The sequence below is a fragment of the Diabrotica virgifera genome, chromosome 5 (genome assembly GCF_917563875.1).
Source record: "Diabrotica virgifera virgifera chromosome 5, PGI_DIABVI_V3a".
Taxonomy (NCBI): domain Eukaryota; kingdom Metazoa; phylum Arthropoda; class Insecta; order Coleoptera; family Chrysomelidae; genus Diabrotica; species Diabrotica virgifera.
Genome location: NC_065447.1, coordinates 79,125,212 through 79,146,778, shown reverse-complemented (window position 1 = coordinate 79,146,778; position 21,567 = coordinate 79,125,212). Strand labels below are relative to the sequence as shown.

The 21,567-nt window shown below is 32.4% G+C and overlaps 1 protein-coding gene across 5 annotated transcripts in view; it reads left to right on the top strand.

Moving 5' to 3' along the window:
- Positions 1–21,567, top strand: part of LOC114338580 (ras association domain-containing protein 10-like) — a 441,809-nt gene that overhangs the window by 262,359 nt on the left and 157,883 nt on the right. For 3 of the 5 annotated variants that reach the window (XM_050650166.1, XM_050650167.1, XM_050650165.1), the window contains one exon: positions 14,805–14,863. The gene's annotated coding sequence lies outside the window, so the exon portion shown is untranslated. The remainder of the gene's footprint in view (positions 1–14,804; positions 14,864–21,567) is intronic. The other 2 variants (XM_050650168.1, XM_050650169.1) reach the window with 1 other exon arrangement.

Below are 21,567 nucleotides of genomic sequence, written 5' to 3'. Positions count from 1 at the left end.
GATGATGATGTATTTTGGAAATGGAGGAAAATGTAAAAAACGGTATTTTATCGCTTTTTACACTATAAAATTTGATCAAAAACTTGTTTTGATTAAAATAACTTGTTATAATGCCATATAATGACATTTTTGAGTCCTTTCTATTCAAATATTATGTTTTTCATTGATACTTTACGACATAAAATGCAAATTTGTTTAAATAAACACCAAATCACTGTAAAATCGCATAAAATAACATTTTGAGAAAAAAAGAAGAAGAAGATTTTTTGACCTTAAATATCTTATTTTTACGTCCCGCAGAAGCTATATACCAATTTTCAGACAAATCGGAGATCCAAAATTTTTTGCCTGCGTGATTTGACATGGAATGTACCGTACAATATTGAATGACTTTAGTGACGGTTGGCAATAAAATATGTTATCTCACCTGTTTATGAAAATGCTGTATTTTGTTGTAACATCAAACCTATCTATCGCAATTAAGAAGTAATTACTTTTCGATATTTATCAAATTATTCAACGAAACAGAAAATACATAAATAATCACCCAACAAATTGCGGATATTTTGCCATTTCTCAGCTGCCTTTCACAAATCTGTCATCGAAAACCTTGAAGGTTATGATTTTTTCGCTGTCAACGTATCCTTTAGTTCTGTACATTGATATAAAAACACCCAGGATAGAACCTATGAGCAAAATTCTGGCGTCCAAAGTAGGTGATAAAAAGTAGCTAATAACTTGATATAACAATGGCCGACTCTTGGTTTCCGGAATAATTTCTTGATTTACCAACAGGAATGCATTAAATTATTGACTTAATATTTCCTTAATACATAATGTTACCCGTTTTACAATGTATTTTACATTAAAATATGTCACCAAATAAAATATTTATTATTTATTAACCACAAAAACACCTGTCAACGCCAACTTCACGTCAGAAATTGTAAACAGTATGTGACGTCAGTTCCGTCGCAGATCAGGGCCCGGATTACGTACACTCGATACGCATCGTATCCGCCATGTTTTACCGTAGCGCCTTATGGGAAAACATGGCGGATACGATTCGTATCGAGTGTTCGTAATCCGGGCCCTGGGCCCATAAGGCGCTACGGTAAAACATGGCGGATACGATGCGTATCGAGTGTACGTAATCCGGGCCCAGATGCATGTAAAATTATACACAGTTAGACCGCTTGGTTCTGTATAATTATTCTATTACTTTTAAAATTATGAGACTATTAATTGGTGTTATACATCTAATTTATTTTTCGCAGCCATATCATGAAAACTACCAATAAATTTCGCTGGTATTCAGGTATTCGTAGGTATTCTTCTTTTTCTTTTGGCATCATAACTCTGAACGGGTATTTTCCTGTCTGGCTATGTCCTTCCATTCAGATCTCTCTTATGTCCTTTTCCTCCATTGTCTTATGTTCATGGTTTTCAGGTCGTCATCCACGTTATCCAAACGTCTTGTTCTGGTCCTCCTTTTTTTCGCCTTCCTGTCGGCTTCCATGTAATATTTTCTTTGTTGTTTTTGCATCGCCTTGTCTCTGGACATGTCCCAGCCATCTCAGTCTTTGATTTTTCACAAATCTTACAATATAAACATCATTCAACTCATTAACCTCTTCGTTGCTCCTGATTATCCATGTGCCGTATACTTTTCTCGGTTCATATACTTTTCTCAATATTTTTCTCTCGAAATTCCTGAGTTGGGCTTCATTTTTTTTTCGTCATTACCCAGGTTTCACAACCATAGGTAACTACGGGTCTAATCTATGTTCTGTAGACAGTCATTTTGGTTCCTATGTCTAATAATTTCAATGTCATCAATCTTTTATTAGCATAGTATGTACGATTCCCGCTGGAAATACGTGTATTAATTTCGCTACTTACGGAATTCTTCTCATTGATTTCTGTGCCCAGATATATGAAAGCATCCACACGTTGAATGGTATAGTTTTCTATATATTGTGATATTATTTTCATTGTTATGTGTTCTTTTGACGATTATTTACTTCGTTTTTGCTTCGTTTATTTTAAGCACCCTTTTTCGTACTTCAGAATCAATTTCTTTGAACACTTTCATTAGTCTTGTTTCTACTAATGATAGCTAGATCGTCTGCATATATGCAATAATCTGTACTGTTTGGTGTTTATGTGGCCGCTTACATTGGATTTTTTGTTGACTGACTCAAGAACTAGGTTGAATAGCATGGTTGATAAAGCGTCTCCCTGTTTCACTCCCATGTTGATGTCAAACAGGAGTGTCAGTTCTCCATCTGCTTTGACTACGGTTTTTGAACCCTGCAACGTGATTTTATGAGGCCGATATATTTCTTAGGTATACCTAGATTACGAAGGTCTTTCAGCATTTTGTCTCTTTTCACACTATCAAAATCTTGTTCTTGTATCGTTCTTAGTATGAATATATTATCTGTAGTGGCTGTTTTGGTCTGAATCTATTTTTATAATCACCAGTTATATTTTCGGAGTATTCTAACAATCTATTGTAAATTAAACCAGAAGAATTTTGTATATTGCATTTAGCCTACAATTCCGGCATTCCCTCGTATCTCCATTTTATTGGCCGTATAAGGCCAAATTTCTCCGGCATTTGATCTTTGGTCCATATTAATATTATTAGGTCATGTATTCTTCCCCAGAGTTGGGATTCTCCATGCTTTAAAAATTCTGCCGAAATTCCGTCCGTTCCTGGCGTTTTATTGTTTTTTAGTTTCTTTGTTATTTGAACTACTTCTTCATAACTGGGATTTTCAATGTGCTTCTCCGCTGTATAATATTTTTTTTTTGGTTTTATCATTTTCATTGTCTGCATTTAAGTTTTCTTCGAAGTATTATTTCCATCTCATTATAATTTTTTGTTTCGCGTCTGTTATTATGCTCTAGGATTTCTTGTGCTTGTCTTTTCAAAGCCTCTCTTTTTTCTCTCCTGCATTTTCGCATATTCTAGTCGCTTCTATTCTCTTTTCGTTATAAATCTCCCTGCTATTTCTTGTGTTTCTTTGAAGTTGGTTAAGTCTAGCTTGCCTTTTTTCTCTACTGCAGTTCTAAATTATTCATCATCATGCCATTCCGCATTTCTTTGCCTTTTGGCTTTTCCGACAGTTTCTTCTGCAGACTCCGGTATTATTGTTTTTATTGTCTCCATTCCTCCTCTACAGTAGGTATCTTCCTCTCTGATTACGTTGAGTTTTATTTGGAGAGCATTTTGATATTCTTGTCTCATTGTTGGACCTTCGATTCCTTCAACATTCCATTTTTTAGAATTTTAGATTTTAAAGAATTTTAACCGTTTCCTTCGAATATAATAACTGTAAAATATGTTATTCTTCCCTATTTATGAAAATGCTGTATTTATTTCTGTTGTAACATCAAATGTATTTCAATTAAGAAGTAATTATTTTTCGATATTTCTCACATTATTCAACGAAACAGCAAATACATAAATAATCACCCAACAAATTGCGGATCTTTTGCCATTTCTCAACTGCCTTTCACAAATCTGTCATCGAAAACCTTGAAGGTTATGATTTTTTCGCTGTCAACGTATCCTTTAGTTCTGTATAATTATTCTATTACTTTTAATTATGATACTATTTGCGTTATACATCTAATTTATTTTTCGCAGTCATGCTAAGAAAATTACCAATAAATTTCGCTTATAGGTATTAATAGTTGCAAAAGGTGATTTGTTACTGTCCGCTGCACTTTGCAATCGAGTATAACGTATAACGTGATCCGCCTATGAGTTCTGTAAAATAAATATATTAAACTAAAACTCATACGTCATCATGATAATAGCGAAAACTAAGTAGGCAAAAAATAAAAAACAAGATAGAAATTGTTAACAATATAAACTTCTCAAAGAAAAATATAAATTGAAAAATTTTCATAAAATTAAAAATGGGTTTTAACAAACAAATGATATTAACCTTCCGATGACCAACCTTTTTGAAGTTATACTTCTTTAGGTGCGATTGAGAGTAAAATTTCATAATACTGCGCGCATGCGCACACATACAGTATGGCGTTTAGTTGCTGAATCTTTCAAGTTATGTATAAATAATATATGAGTGCAAGAAAAGGTGTGAAAAGAATATCTTAGTGTTTTTAGTAAATATATTTAGTATAATGTTTGTGTCTTTGGATTTGTCTTCCTCAGGAGCAAGATGAGTATTATTAAAACATTTTCTTGTATATTTATTATACTTGTCTGTTTGTTACCGTGAATTGTCATTAGGTACGTCCGAACCGATACAGACACAGTCCTCGTAGCGTATTTGGTATAGCATTCGGCCAGAGATCGAGAGATCTTGAGTTCGAGTCCAGAGCAATCCTATACTTTTTTTTTTAATTAAAACAAACTGTTTAAAGTATATTTATTTATTTTTAAGAAATCATATAATAGAAGTATAACTTCTTACGTGCGTACAAAGTACACACACATTCTTTTTTTTTTTTTTGTTACACGGATAACCAACGGAAGTCAAAAATGACCCCAAGTCAACAATGACAATTGACAAAAAAATTAAGTTGTTTTAAGAAATAAAATAATGTATTCGTAATTTTAATGTTAGTATTGTGTCAATAAATGATAATAAACATTAGTAAAACATATTTTTATTACAACTGAACAAAAACAGGAATCATCATTCTGAACATAAAACTAATAGTCTGGGCTGATTATCGGAGAATAGGCCATTTTTGGGAAAAGTTATTTACCAGCAATTTTATTGCTGGAATCGAATCTTATTATTGTATGTATTAATAATATAGGTATGCAAAGTTCGCAGATAGTGTGCTACTTTTTTTATAAACAAAATGGCGCCCGAAAATCGTGTTTTTTTCAATTTTTGCTCTATAACTCCAAAGATTTTAACTTTACACCAAAAACACCCAAATAAAAATTCACCGCAATTAAATTCTGCATAGAGACGTGTTTTTCCCGATTCACTTCGACGAAAACTTTCCCCGTAAAAAGCGGGTTTTTCCAACAAAATCTTTAATTTTCAACTAAAATTTTAGATAAGTAATTGTTAATCAATAATTAAATAACTTGGTAATGTAAAAGCTATTTTAGTATAGATTATAATTCCAGATGCCGATGGAAATTAAATGAACAATTTAGCAACAATTGAATTGTTAATTAAAAATTTACGGTCGCTATAATAACGACAATAATTATGATGCATAAGAATAACTATGATTTTTTCATAAAAAGACACTATACCTATCTAATGCACTTTACAGAATTGAAATTGGACTATTTAAGCGGCCTCAGGAATGTTTTAAAATTATAAACAATTTTTTGGCCTATAAACAAATAGAATATCTCGGGAAATATTAAACTAAATTAAATTGTAAAGACGGCATTCGAAAAACAGCGACAGGGAGCTTCTTCTAAAGGAAAAAATGTTTAATTATGATCAGTAGTTCCTGAGATACAACCGGTCAAAGTTGACCGGAATTTACGGCAAATATATAAACAATAAGATCATAATTTTTAAACCATCACCTTTTTATTTTTTTGCTCTTTCTCCACACCAATTTTCATATCCTTAAAATACTCATAACATATATTATTATAATAAAAACTATCGACAATACGTGTGAAAATTGCCAAAAATAGCAAAATTCCAATCAAAAATTAGGTTGGAGAAACTGTAACCCTCAAAGTTCAAAATCGGTATACGTTAAAAAAATGCATTTTCTCGGCTTTGTGTTATAATAAATAAATTAATAAATTATCTCAAAACAAAAGCAAGTCTGACATTTAATAATGCATTAGTGTGATGGCTCAACTCGAGTTACTTGGGAACAAAAAAAGAATGAAGGAAATTGCTCCATGGGAAGCCGAGAAAATGCTTTTTTTAACGTATACCGATTTTGAACTTTGAGGGTTACAGTTTCTCCAACCTAATTTTTGATTTGAATTTTGCTATTTTTGACAATTTTCACACGTACTATCGATAGTTCTTATTATAATAATATATGTTATAAGTATTTTAAGGATATGAAAATTGGTGTGGAGAAAGAGGACAAAAATAAAAAGGTGACGGTTTGAAAATTATGATCCTATTGTTTATATCTTTGCCGTAAATTCTGGTCAACTTTGACCGGATGTATCTCAGGAATTACTCATCATAATTAAACATTTTTTCTTTTAAAAGAAGCTCCCTGCCACTGTTTTTCGAATGCCGTTTTTACAATTTAATTTAGTTTAATATTTCCCGAGATATTCTATTTGTTTATAAGCCAAAAAATTGTTTATAATTTTAAAATATTCCTGAGGCCGCTTAAATAGTCCAGTTTTAATTCTGTAAAGTACATTAGATAGGTATAGTGTCTTTTTATGAAAAAATCATAGTTATTCTTATGCATCATAATTATTGTCGTTATTATAGCGACCGTAAATTTTTAATTAACAATTTAATTGTTGCTAAACTGTTCATTCAATTTCCATTGGCTTCTGGAATTATAATCTATTCAAAAAGGGCTTTTACATTACCAAGTTATTTAATTATTGATTAACAATTACTTATCTAAAATTTTAGTTGAAAATTAAAGATTGTGTTGGAAAAACCCGCTTTTTACGGGGAAAGTTTTCGTCAAAGTGAATCGGGAAAAACATGTCTCTATGCAGAATTTAATTGCGGTGAATTTTTATTTGGGTATTTTTGGTGTAAAGTTAAAATCTTCGGAGTTATAGATCAATAATTGAAAAAAACACGATTTGGGGGCGCCATTTTGTTAATAAAAAAAGTAGCACACTATCTGCGGACTTTGCATACCTATATTATTAATACATACAATAATAAGATTCGATTCCAGCAATAAAATTGCTGGTAAATAACTTTCCTTGTTTTTTGCTAATTAGCCCAGAGTATAAAGAAATTTTAAAAAATACACTAATTTACGCCGCCACAAGTTTAACAATTTTTTTCAATATTGGAATGTTTCTTACAAACAATTCCACACAATAGACGGTATTTCTCTCCTTCTTGATGTGCCTATCCGTGACGAATGTGGGCGATCATCATGGCAATCTTCACCTTATCTGCAGCAACGCGGAAAAGCTGCACAGATGTTGTGTTAAACCAGGTTCTGAGGTTCTTTAACCAGGATGTTCTTCTTCTTCCTGGACCTCGCTTTCCAAATATTTTTCCTTGTGGGATGGCTTGTAGGAGGGCATATCTGGATTCATTTCGCATAATGTGTCCAAAGTATTCCAACTTTCGAGATTTGATGGTAGTCAGTACCTCTCGGTTCTTCCCCATTCTTCTAAGGACCTCTTAATTTGTGACCCGATCAGTCCATGGGATTTTAAGAATTCTCCGATATAGCCACATCTCAAATGCTTCCAACTTTCAGCACATATCCTCGTTCAAGGTCCTTGATTCAACACCATAAAAAAGGACAGAAAAGACGTAGCATCTCAACATTTTTAGTTTTATACCAAGAAAAATGTTGTGGCTCTTGAAAAACGCGCCCATACGGTTGAAGATTGATCTAGCTTCTCCGATGCGCGCTCTTATCTCTTGGTTGTTGGTCCATTCTTCATTTATTATGGTGCCGATATAGTTGTAGTGCCTCACTCTTTCTACAGGGGTTTGGTTGATATAGAGTTGACCTTCTGTTATCTTTTTCTTGCTGAAGATCATAGACGGTATTAACTTAATATAAAATTGGAACATAGAAGGCCAAGGGAGTTCGTCTTTGACCCCAAATTCAGAAAATAATTTTTTTTCTTAAAAAATAGGAAATTTTTTTTATTGGTATATAGGAGCACGCACCTCGGCAGGTCCCAGTTCAATCCATTGCATCTCTGCCGTTTGAGTTCTTCCTGGATCAGTACGCCTAGAGGAACTGCTAACTGCTTCATGATTCTCCTTGCTCGTCTTAAATACACTCTCGGTAGCCATCGCCGGAGTGGTGGTACGTAAAGGGGCTGCGCCAATATGAACACTCGTTCGATCCTCTGTGGTTGACCTGCCGAACGTCAGCTGCAGACATCATAGTATTACAATAAATTAGAGTCAGAAGCGGCGATATTGAACAATAGATTTTAATTTAAAATAACTGAGTGGTCAGCAATACAGTAGGCTACATCCAACAAATCTACATGAATCTGCTAAATAATTAGCTGACGATGCTCTCACTTGGTAGTCATGATTTCAAACCGTAAAGGTCAAAATGTGTTATTAGACGTCGAAAAGGGAAGTCATTGAAAGGTATATGCCCACCATTCCAGCAATATTTTCTTAGTTGCTAAACTAATCTTGCAACTCTCGAATACTGGTAGCATGAGTATTTTATCCCTCGTCGCTTTAAAATGATTTATGTTATTGAAAGTTTATTAATATTGTTAATAGGGCACAGATGTGCCCATCTGTGATAAACCTTATTATATTATTTGTATTTTTAAAATAGACTGAATAACGACTGAACAGATAGTAGAAATAATTTTTTTAGCAATGGATAATCAAAAACATCTCAAGTTTACTTACATGAATAGAATTAAAATTTGCTCTTACAAAACAAGAAAATAAAGGAAGGTTGCAAAAGACAGAGTTTTTAGCAAAACCAGCTGAAGTATAAAACTATAATTAACGGTACCTACCATTGTTTCATGTGAAGGAAAGCGTTAAAATTTAAATGGTACTGTATTGCGCTAATGAAGAAGCAGTGCCAACGTTCAGTGGTATGTACTACTAAATTTACATAAATATGTAGAGGAAATCGTTGGCATATCGTACATTGCGAAAAAGTCAAGTCCACTTAGTTTTACGATCTGTTTAGTCACCTTTCAAAAGAAAAGGACAAAAGTTACTGTTAGCGACATTCTTGGTAAAGCGGGTTTACAGGATATTCAAGTATTTTACACCTAAGCAAACAGTCATAAATAATGTTCCTAAGACCCTGAACATATGAAGGCGTTAGACGCCACGTTTGCTAACGCCGCATTTTCAAGTTAGCACAGAACAAATGGTATAGTGTACATGCTAGCACGCGTTTAATTTCGCTGAGAATGTTAATTTTGGCACCCCAAAAAATAGAAAAAAAATTTGTCACTCCTACCCCCGGGCTTCCCCTAAAAGCCCCCCTCGTAGAGAGGGAAACAGAAAACATCGATTTACCAAGAATCTGTAGGTCGTAGAAAAAAATGTTTCAAACAAGAAAATATAGGGGACTACTACACTCTTTATGTAGAATGAACCGGCCAAGCAGGCTGAGGCACTCGATCGCCTATAGTTTTAAAAGTGTGGACATTTTTTTGATACCCTGGGTATAATGAAAATAAAAAAGAAAAATTAGAGCTCGACGCTAGCATAGCAAAAAAGGATAAACAATTAGACAGTTTAAGAGTCCAAATAAATTCAAAATGCGTTTCTAAATAGACAAGGCAAATTCCATTATGTAAAGCAGTCATAGTACGTTCTTTAAGCCCGACCGCACATCAAAGAAACATGAAACGTAAATTACGTTTCATGGAAATAAACCACTGCTAAACAAATATACGTCCGGCCATTTATGAAACTCTCCGAAAATAAAAATGTGTCATGAGCATGAATCACACTCGTTTCATTGGTAGGCGGACTTTGAGATTTGTTTAGCAGTGTTTTAGTTTCATGAAACATGTTTTTCTTTTCATGTTTCATGTTTTTCGTTTCATGTTTCTTTGGTGTGCGGCTTGGCTTACAGTAAAATATTGCAAAACCTTTAAATTTTAAAAAACCGTTTGGGTTGACATGAAATTTGGAATACACATAGCTAATAAGTCAAAGAAAAAAAGTGATATTGTGCCGATGTGTGCTTTTGCCCCATGGGTGACTTTCACCCCCTCTCAGGGGTGAAAAAATATATGTCCGGAAATTGATAAACTGACTAATTCCAAGCAACTTTTTAGGGGAGTGCATATAGATTTTCACTTCGGAAAAAATCAAACAAGATAGAACTTTTTGTAATTTCATTAAGACATGTTTAATAAACAACATATTAAAGAGTTCTACTCGAGAAGTGGGTGCTTCATGTTTTATTAAACAAATGAACTACGAAGTTTGATGTTTTTTTAAATAACTCCGAAAATATAAATTTTATAACAAAACTGAATTAACCATTGAAAAATTCAGAAAATTTTACAAAAAAAACCTTATATAAAGAATTTTCTAAAATTAAATCTGTATCTTCTATAATTTTTTATTTATAACGCTAAAGTCACCCTTCTCACAAACATTGGCGCACTGAAAACTAGCGTACGGCGAAGTGCACGAAGAGTTATTTTAATGTAATTCTTTAACTAATGGATCAAATGAAATTTTACAAATTGAACCAAAAAGAAGAATAATTAAGCTCTCTTACGGTTATAAAAAAAAGAAATAAAATGTATGGGCATAAGTACGGTGGGGGCGGACAGTGAGCCTTACATGAATGTTGCTTAAAAATTATTTAAAAATGTGTAACTAATACAATTTTTCTTATAAAACCCTCAATTTTGCACAACTTACCTTTCAAGCATCGTACTACCTGATGTTTCATTCAAAAAAATCTCAAAAATTTAATTCAAATGATACGACGTCTTAAAAAATGTAATTTTTGAAATCTTCGTAGTTTTATAGAATTACCGCCAATTTAAGACGGTATTAGTTTGAACAGATCTATTACAGTGTTATAAGTGCTTTTTTAAAGCTTAGGATGTAATCTTTAAAATGCACTAAATTATTTTACTTTAGAGATGAAATAGACTATTTCTTTTTGAGAAAATTAAGAAAGATAACAAAAATGTAATACAAAAACCGAAAATTGCCAGCTAAAAAAATGTTTATATAAAGTGATCAAAACTTTTTTCTGTAAAACTTCCCTAAAATACGTTTAATAATAAACTTCAACAATAATAAATGTTCAGCAAAAAAATTTTTTTAGCTATTATACAGTATGTCTTCGTAACTTGGAACCTATTGATAACTTTTTTATTATCAGTTTTACGAAAAAAAAGTTATTCTTTATAAAATACTCTGCATCGTATATAATCTAAGATACAATCATCAAATATCAAATTTAATGAATTTTATACGAGGTATGTAAAAAAATATGAATTTCACTCAAGAGTAAAGTATTGTTAAATTTCCCAATATCGAAAATTGTTATTAAGAAAAGTTGTTTGGAATTAAAAAATTTGTTTTAGTGTTCAATTACATCCTTCTAATTAAAATATTGTGAATAATAAAGGCACTTAACTCTTAAGAAAAATTAATATTTTTTACATACCTCGTATAAAATTAAAAAAGTTTAATTAATATCTTATGGTTGTATTTTAGATTTTAGACCAGGGAGAGTATTTTATGAAGAATAACTTTTTCGTAAAAGTGATAATAAAATAGTTATCATAATTTTAATAAAATGATGAGTATCCGTAATTTGAGAAAAAATTGAAAAAACTTTTCGATTAGAATAATGTAATTGTATATTTAAACATAGTTTTTAATTTCAAACAACTTTTCATACTAGCATTTTTTGATATTCTGAAATAAAAAGGTACTTTACTCTTTAACGAAATTCATATTTTTGACATAACTCGTATAAAATTAATAAAATTTGATATCTGATGGTTGAGTTTTAGATTTTTGACTATCCAGAGCATTTTATGAGGAATAACTTTTTTTCGTAAAATTGATAATAAAAAAGTTTTCCATGTGGGTCCTAGCTACGCAGACATACTGTATAAGAGCTTCTGTATAAGAATTTTCAAATTGTAATGCCATGTTCGGATTCAGTATAATCAAAAACAAAATAGAAACATATTTGATCAAAGTAAAATGATGAATTTAACGATATTTTTAAAATTATTAATACAAAACAATTGTTATTGTTTAAACAATTAATAAACAATTAGCGACCAAATCCGCGAGTAGAACTTTTAACTTTAACATGTATATAAACTAACAACAAAAGTTTTAGAAAAATATAAGCTTGTTTGAATTTTTCCGAAACAATGCATGTTTTCGTTCTAAATGCACTCCCCTATTTGTTCTATAGAGTTTTTTCACCAAGTTAATACGTTTTGAGTTATTTGCGAGTGAATATGTTCATTTTTCAACAAAATAACCACGTTTTTAGACGGTTTTTCGCAAATATATCAAAAAGTAAGTATTTTGTCGAAAAAAACATTCTTAGCAAAAATATAGCCTATACAAATTTAAAAAGAAATGGTGTACATATTAGGTCTCTATACCTAGTAAACGCAGAGTTATAGCTAATAAAAAATAGGTTCATATTCCTCAAATTCCAAATCGAATATTTTAACCTGAAATAACCAAAAAATGAAGAACTATTTGAGGAAAACTCATTACAACTTTTTTAAATTAAAAAAAATCTTTATTTTCGTTCTATAAAAAAAAATTCTAGCATCAAAGTAAACAAGTTACGCTTAAAATAAAGTTGCTCCCTTTTCTTCGGTAAAAAAAAATTGAGAAATTCGCCCCCTAATTAGCATCTGAAATGAACTTAATCGTTACCACTTCACGAGGTTCTTTACTCGTGTCTGTATTGTTTATATGATCTGTAAGTTTCGTTGGTTCAAAGTCCTTATTTTTGAAAGGGCTGTATTTAAAAGGGCTTGAACGAGTCACTAATCACGAGTGTATGCAAATTTAGAAACACCAAATCTTAACCAATTATTGTCTTACAAAAAAAAACAAAAAAATACAAAATGTTCAGAAAAGAAAAGCCGACATTTTTTTCAAAATTAAAATTTGTAAAAACTTTTTTTAAAACCAAATTTTTTCAAAAATAAGCACTTTGAATCGATGAAACTTACAGATCATATACACAAAACATAAATAAAGTAACTCGTGAAGCGGTAACGATTAATTTCATACAAGTTGCTAATTAGGGTATGAACTTCCCGATTTTATTTTGCCAAAACAAAAGGGACCAACTTTATTTTGAGCATAACTTGCTTAGATTTAATGCTAGAAACTTTTTTTAAAAACAGGAATAAAGATTTTTTTAAACACTGTAAAAAATTTTTAATGAGTTTTCCCAAAAAAGTGTTTCATTTTTTGGATATTTCACGTTGAAATAGTATGTTTGGAATTTGGCGAATACAAACATATTTTTCATTAGCTATAACTCTGATTTTACTAGGTCTAGAAACCTTATGTATACACAATTTTTTTTGAAGTTATACTTTTTTAGGCGCGATTGAGAGTAAAATTTCCTAATTCTGCGCGCATGCGCACACAGACAGTATGGCGTTTAGTTGCTGAATCTTTCAAGTTATGTATAAATATATCAGTGCAAGAAAAGGTGTGAAAAGAATATTATATTAGTGTTTTTAGTAAATGTATTATTTATTATAATTTTTGTTTCTTTGGATTTGTCTTCCCCGGGAATAAGATATTTTATAATAATAGTAAATATATTATTTAAAGTATTTTTGTATTAAATTTGTCAGTATGTATGAGAAATCTTGTAACCTGTCAAAGCAAAAGGGAGATAGCGCAGTGGTAGAGCGTGTGACCGGAGATCAAGAGGTCCCGGGTTCAAATTTCGGACGAATCATATTTTTTTTTTATATTTTTGGTATCGTTTTAATGAAAAAATTTTAAAAGTGGTAGGTGAAGAAAGTTAGTTTAATATTTAAATAAAATACAAATAACCTGTTAAGTATATTAATTTCGTTGAAATCATAATAATAGAAGTATAACTTCTTACGTACGTACAAAGTACACACACATTCATTTTTTATTTTTCCGGGCTATATTTTTTCAAAGAACGTTTTTTCGATCAAATACTCACTTTTTGAATTATTTGCGAAAAACCGTCTAAAAACGTGGTTATTTCGTTGAAAAATGAACATATTTACTCACAAATAACTCGAAAAGTATTGACTTGAAAAAAATCTCTATAGAACAAAAGTTGCTTAAAATTAGTTAGGTAATCCATTTCCGGACTTATTTTTGACTAGCTATGTATACGCCAAATTTCATGTCAAGCCAAGCGGTTATTTAAAATTTACAGCAAAAACTGTAAAATAATGTACTATAACTAGACCCACAGTAACATATGCCTGCGAGGCATGGGCATTAAATAAGAACAAGAGAATACTCTGAAAAGATGGGAAAGCAAAATATTGAGATGTGTGTTCAAAGGATGGAAGACAAAAGACCGGTGGGAGAGAAGAACCAACAACCAATTAATGACTTTGTACAAAGAGCCTACCATGACTAGATTCGTTAAGTCGTAAAGGATCAGATGGTTGGCACTTGTATAAATAATGGCAGCGAACAGAATGCCTCAGAATGGCAGTGAAACAATCCTGGCTAGGCGGCATTCCCAAAGCAATGTCGGAAAGGAACCTTCACTCTGGCGGCGAATGGAACGACCGACGAATCTGGAAACTGAGAACCGGAAGACGTAGAATGCCATACTAAACCGAGATAATAAATAAGAACAGAATGCCTAAACTAGTTATGACCAGAAAGCTAATCGGTGGAGATTAGAGGTGCTAAGAGGAGATAGAACCAGAACAAGGTAGATCAAAAACGAAGAAGAGATGCACTAACAAATTGGAGGAAGACCTTAAACAGGTGAAGGTGAGGAACTAGAAACGAAATAAAGCTGACTTGTATAGGGTGATATTTCATTACGCATTCGTCATGAAGTGCAAGTTAATGTTAAACGAAATAATGATTTTTTGTTTATGTTCATATTTTTAACCATTTTTTAAAATTTAATATTTTAGTTATATTTTTAAACATTTCTATTTTTTCCAGATAGCTTGATGCCGAGGTTGGGTCATCTGAGAAAAGCTTGAGTGAACAACCTGTACACGGTAAGTTTATTCTCTTATTTTATTACAAAATTTCTCTTTGTTAAGTATGATTTTAGATAATAATTGATACTAATGACAGGGTGGGACTTTTAGCTTAAATTTGCAAACTGGTGTGTCAGATTTTATTAGGTTCTTCTATTGCGTCCACAAAGCTGCAATATATTTTGAAGTTAAGATCCAATAGTATAAGGCAGGGGTCGGCAGGCGGCCCTTCGCTACTTTTTGCGCCCCCCCCCCCATGCACCGATGTAATATTAGGAAAAATCAACAAACCTGGAGATTGCGGCTCTAAGTTTGTTGTTTTTATGCAAAATAAATCGACATATTAATATTTGAAAATTCTTTAAAATTTGATATTTTACCTAGAAGTACTAGAAATTTACAACTAGAGACGGTGGCCCACACTTAGAGAAAAACTATTACCTCCGTCATGGGACTTTTTTTATTCAATTATTCATGTCGAGTCGGACAACTTTATTATCTTGGAAAATTTTCGGCTGAGGAGCATTTCGTAAATAATGAGGTTTCTAAACTCTGGTGCGTCCGAAAACTAAAGTACCCCTAAAAATGTGTCGGACAATATTACCAGTAAATTGTAAATATTTTTTTCTGCAGCCGTCCCGAAAATAAAACTTTCAGTACCTATGATTTATTAAATCGAAAGTACCATTTTACACAACTCGTACCGAAAGTAACTACTTTCGGGACTAATTTTTTCACTTCGTGACGATTTTGGGTAGCTAGGTAACAGCTTTGACAATAACATCAACTTTGTATTTTATTATGACAAAGCTTGTCATTTAAGATTCGTGTGTGTTTTCGCTCAGTTTTTTGTTTTTCAATTCCAAGAAATGGAAATCAGGAGTGAATGTGAAGCCGAAATGATTCCAGATGAGATTAGGGAAACTGCTAAAGCCACTATTTATGAATTATTGCCGGTAAAGTCAAGAAAGAGGTATGAATTGGTCTACGATTTATTTTAAAAATGGAGCAATGATACAAATGTACGTACTATAAATAAAGAAGTCATTCTTGCACATCTAATGGAAAATCTAATATCTTGAAGCCATCAAGCCTTTGGAGCAATTGCTAATTAAATTTTTCTAATGTTAAATTCACGAGAGTAACTTTAAAGTGTTTAAAGTTCATTAGTAAAGTTTATCCATATATTCTTTTTAACATACAAAACGGCTGCAGAAAAAATATGGTACGTAACACGATCCCAAAGTGATTTTACGAGACTCGCAGGATTCCAGGACTCGCCTACGGCTCGTTCGGCTTGTAAAATATCACTTTCGGAACTTGTTACGTAAATTACTATTATCAAAGAATACACACCCAACGTTGGATGGGGTATTCTTTGCTATTATCAAACAATCCTGCAAAAAAAAATCATCATTTATGACTCCATAGTGCGCCCCTCATAAATGGGTCATAAAAGTAATGGGTCATAAGACATAAGAGTCATAAAATTTATACCCTCACAGCTGATTTTTGCAGAATTCTTTGATAAAATTATTTACAATTAACTGGTAATATTGCCCGGCAAATTTTTAAGAGTACCTACTCCAGTTGTCGGATGCCTCTATAGACAGGGTGTTTCATTGGAAAAGTAACATACGTTAACTGTAGAAAGAGGACACTTGGGAAGTCTCAAAAATAGATACCATACTTAATGGGTCTTACTCCATTAATAACAAAGATCGGAATCTTGGCAACGATCCCGCTGCTCCGGCAGTCAACATGACAGCAGTCAGACCCGATCAGATAGCCCATCGTCTTCTAATGAACGGTAAGACGACATCAAGAAAGAACAAGGTGACAGGTCAACGGAATATCGACGAAGAACAAGATGTTCTAGGTGCTTCTTTTTGTCTAGAGGAGATGAGAGGCGCGATCCACCAAATGAAAGATAATAAAGCGGCTGGCCTGGACGATATCCGAACGGAACAAATAAAGAACTTTGGACTAAAAACCGTAGAGTGGCTCGTAAAAATGATGAATTGCTGCATCCGTACATTACAAATCCCCAAAATCTGGAGGAAAGCTAGAGTGGTAGCCCTCTTAAAACCAGGGAAGGATCCGGCGGATACAAAGAGTTTTAGACCGGTCTCTCTTTTGTGCCACCTTTTCAAGGCATTTGAAAGAATGATACTGAACCGGATTTCTGAATATGTGGAGACTAAAATTATTCCAGAACAAGCAGGATTCAGACCCGGAAAGTGCTGCTGCAGTCAAATTCTTAATCTCACCCAACATATTGAAGATGGTTTTGAACGGAAAGAAATAACAGGAGTAGCGTTCATAGACCTAACTGCCGCCTATGACACAATTAACCATCAACGGCTACTCGCAAAACTCTATGAAACCACAAAGGATTTCCGACTAACAAGGTTAGTGAAATGTCTCCTCCAGAATAGACGCTTCTACGTAACGCTCCAGTCCAAGAATAGTCGGTGGAGGGACCAAAAAAATGGGCTACCACAGGAAAGTGTCCTCGCGCCGATTCTTTACAACATATACACCAACGACCAACCCATACACCAACAAACAAGGCAATTTATTTACACTGATAATACAGCTGTGGCAGCTCAGGGAAGAAACTTCAATGAAGTCGAAGTGAAACTGACAGATGCCCTGGGAGACTTAGCTCTATACTACGATGAAAACCATCTGAATCCCAATCCTACAAAAACCCAGGTATGTGCTTTCCACCTTAGAAACAAGCATGCCCGAAGGCCGCTGGGGGTGGAATGGCGTGGTCAGATGCTGGAACACAACGAGACGCCAAAATACTTTGGCGTACGTCTGGATAGAACTCTGTCCTACCGATACCACTGTCAAGATGTCAAGAAGAAAGTAAGTGCCAGAAATAATATCATCCGCAAGCTAACTAATACAAAATGTGGAGCACAACCACACACTCTTCGCACTTCTGCCTTAGCATTACGTTTTTCGGCCGCGGAGTTTGGAGCACCAGTATGGGCAAACTCTGCTCACGCAAAGAACGTCGACGTAGCTCTAAATGAAACGGTTCGTATAATATCCGGTTGCCTGAAACCGACACCTATCGAAGAGGTATACCCCATAGCTGGGATTTCTCCAACACCTATCAGGAGGAAGGTCACGTCAGAGGTAGAACGAACCAAGCGTCAGCTACCGCGACACATTTTCCTCCCTCAGAGGAAATGGCTGCTGGACACAATTTACCGTATCCGACTTGGAAAGCGCTAAACAGATTAAGAACCGGCGTTTCACGTTGTGCTAGTAACCTGAAAAAATGGGGATACCAGGAGGACGATACCTGCGACTGTGACGCGGTTCAGACCAACCGGCATCTACTATCATGCACATAGATGAGAGAGACCTGCACAGAAGACGACTTAATTTTAGCATATGACAGGGCCATCTATGTGGCCAACCATTGGAAATACAGAATTTAAAGTTGTTGGTGTTTCGGACACGGAAAGTAAGTAAGTAATAACAAAGATACTGGGTGTTTCATTTATTTTGCCATTTTATTATTTGGTTCATAACTTTTTAACCACACTGTATATTTATTTTATATTTGGCAAGCAAATATCCTTTAAGGTGTACAATAAATTAATTTATTTACAATTGTAAAAAAATCCAGGTCCGGATTAAAAGATATTGAAAAAATGTTCCGACCCAAAAACAACACCCTGTACATTAAATTTTTTTAAAATGGATTTTTCAATTTAAAAGAGGATGAAAAACTAAATTTGGTGGTATACTTTGAATTTTCGGCAAAATGATTTTTCTGGTCAAATTTTGAATTTGAATTCTGAAGTTATGGGAATTGCGAGAGCTCTAAGGAGAAAAAAATTTAAATACAACTTACAACTGTTAACCGCACTGTATATTTATTTTATATTTAACACGCGAATATTCTTTTAGGTGTCCAATCAATTAATTTATTTACAATTATAAAAAATCCAGGTCCGGATTAAAAAATATTTTAAAATATCCGGATTAAATTTTTATAAAATGAATTTTGCATTTGAAAAGAGGATGAAAAACTAAATTTAGTGGTATACTTTGAATTTTCGGCAAAATGATTTTTCTGGTAAAATTTTGAATTTGAATTCTGAAATAATGTCAATTGCGAGAGCTCTAAGTAAAAAAATTAAAATGCGACTTAATTTTAATTAATACCATTATTTAATCTATATATGACCCAGGATAGAATTGTGTGGAGAAATGCAATTAGGGAAGCCGACCCCACATAGGGATAAGGCAAAGAGAATGATGATGACCATTATTTAATCTAAATTGGTAAAATGTTAACATTTCAGTGTTTTTTTATTATGTGTGACAAATAGTTTATGGCGAATATTCATCTTTTAATAATGAATAAATAATAAAGGGTCAATAAAGAATACATCACTTTAATCAACAAAGTATCTAAAAATTATAACAAAACAGCGAAAATTTGCAGCATACTACTCAAAACTAAAGTACGTATTCAAAATTCCCACCATCAAAAATTATTGTTACGTGTGCAAATGTTAATATTTTACCAATTTAGATTAAATAATGGTATTAATTAAAATTAAGTCATATTTTAATTTATTCTAACTAATTGTAATATTCGAAGCTCAACTTCGCAATTCACATAATTTCAGAATTCAAATTTAAAATTTTACCAGAAAAATCATGTTGCTGAAAATTCAAAGTATACCACTAAATTTAGTTTTTCATCCTCTTTTCAAATGTAAAATCAATTTTAATAAAATTTAATATACATTGTGTTTTTTGGGGTCGGAATATTTATACAATATTTTTTAATCCGGACCTGGATTTTTTACAATTATAAATAAATTAATTTATTGTACACCTTCAATGATATTTGCGTGCCAAATATAAAATACATATACAGTGTGGTTAAAAAGTTATGAACCAATTAAGAAAATGGCAAAATAGATAAAACACCCAGGATCTTTGCTATTAATGGAGTAAGACCCATTAAGTATGGTATTTTTGAGACCGCTCAAGTGTCCTCTTTCTACAGTTAACGTATGTTACTTTCCCAATGAAACACCCTGTATAAAGTTTAGAAACCTCTTTATTTACGAATCGCTTCCCTCCCGAAAATTTTCCGTATTAGAAAAGTTAGAAAAGGTCTGACCCGATATGAATAACTGAATTAAAAAAGTCTCATGGAGGATGTAATAAATTTCTTTATGTGTAAGCCCACAATCTAACAATGTAGATAAAAATAATTATGTGGAAAATAATTGCATTTCGACGGTTGAAAAGTAAAAGATTGTAACTCACAAATCAACTTTTTTCAGGAAGTAGAAAAAAACTTTCCATTTAAGTATTTTCATGAGGAATTAACCTAAGATTTTTTTTCATTAATTTGTAGATCAATAATTCATCTATAAATTAAGAAAAAATTATTAGGTTAATTCCTCATAAAATTACTTAAATGGATCGTTTTTTCTACTTCCTGAAAAAAGTTGGTTTGTGATTCTCCCAACAAATTTCCCAATTTAAGAAATTTTGCAAGATCAATTATTTGTATTTTTCTAGCACATATTTATGCGAACAAACATTTTCAAAAATAAATTTTCATAAAATCAAAAAATAGGTCGACATTGACAAAATTTACAAAATTTTTTGATGATCTCAGTGTCCCAAACACAACCGACTTAAATGAATTATCGAAGAATATTCAAGAAAAAAAGCAAAACGCACTTTGAATTTTAATTAATGAATAAAATGAAAGATTAACTATTTTTCTTAATTTTGATATATTTTCTATTTACATATTTATACATATACATATTATGTACTTGGAACTACATAATATATTCTATTCTTGTCCCTCTTATGATTTGTAAAATTTTTGTTCTCCGACATTATGGTTATTATAGCATATCAATAAAAAATAAATTTTTTCTAAAATTTATTTTTCACAATATTTATACTCATATATTATATGATACGAGTATAAAAGCGTAGTTATTACCAGTAAGTTACATTTGAATATGCGTCCCGCATAAAAAATTTTATTTTGACAATGGTCCGAAAAAGGTTGTCGACCCCTGATATCAGGGAAATAAACTAATATAAGGAATTAATCATTGTTTATTCCTCAAAAGAAGGGAAGGGCGCAATTTTTTATATGTATATTTATGTAAAAAACGTCGAAATTTATGCAAAGCTGCTCACACTAAATTAGCATTGAATGCCACATGTAGAATTTCTACTTGCAGACATCCGATAAATCATTTTTCTTATTTCTAGTGACAATGTCATTACTTATGATTAAGTGGTGTAGGTTAAAATCGCATTAATATAAATATGGGCAGTTCAAGTCACCTTTGCTGACAGATAATAAATTTCATATATCCACTTTTTAGATTTTTAAATAAGGCTGCTGAGTATTTGTAAATCAGAATTCCAGAGCACGTGGAACAATAATCAATGTTGGATGATGACAAGATTGTACATGAATTTTCATTTTACTTTTTACTTTTTAAATGTTCAGTTTTATATTATTCCCATAAGTAAACAGAAACTTCAGTATAGAGAAAACTACATTATCAGTATTAACAAGCAAAAACTTCATTTAATAATTAAAATAAAACTTTACTGGGACCCAGTTTCTGATAACACCCATGGCCGGCGATAATTGGGCCTGCAAGGAATGCACTGCAGGAGGGCGCCAAAATGAG